The sequence below is a fragment of the Eurypyga helias genome, unplaced genomic scaffold, assembly GCF_000690775.1.
Source record: "Eurypyga helias isolate BGI_N326 unplaced genomic scaffold, ASM69077v1 scaffold6268, whole genome shotgun sequence".
Classification (NCBI taxonomy): Eukaryota; Metazoa; Chordata; class Aves; order Eurypygiformes; family Eurypygidae; genus Eurypyga; species Eurypyga helias.
The window spans coordinates 13,086-13,405 of record NW_010264856.1 but is presented as its reverse complement, the minus strand read 5'-3'; the positions used below and the strand labels follow the sequence as shown (position 1 = coordinate 13,405).

The 320-nt window shown below is 48.1% G+C and overlaps 1 protein-coding gene across 1 annotated transcript in view; it reads right to left on the bottom strand.

Moving 5' to 3' along the window:
- Positions 1 to 320, bottom strand: part of ENTPD6 (ectonucleoside triphosphate diphosphohydrolase 6 (putative)) — a 12,872-nt gene that overhangs the window by 1,226 nt on the left and 11,326 nt on the right. The window lies entirely within an intron of this gene.

Below are 320 nucleotides of genomic sequence, written 5' to 3'. Positions count from 1 at the left end.
TTTGTACATCTGCGTGGGCAGATCTCTCCGCAGCTGATGAAGCTAAAAGCGACAAGCCCTTTTTTTCCCCTCTTCCAATTAACAATCCAGCACATGAACAAACCTTGAGCCAAAAAAGGAAAACGAAACCAGACTGGAAGAGGGTGAGAACCCTGTGTCTGTTCTGATTTCGGGACAGCTACCAGACTGGAAGAGGGTGAGAACCCCGTGTCTGTTCTGATTTCGGGACAGCGGTGAACTGCCGAGCTCATTAGTCCTTCTTGAGAGAGCTAGAAATATAAGTACTGTAAGATGGGTCTTACGTGGGCTGCACAAGCAAG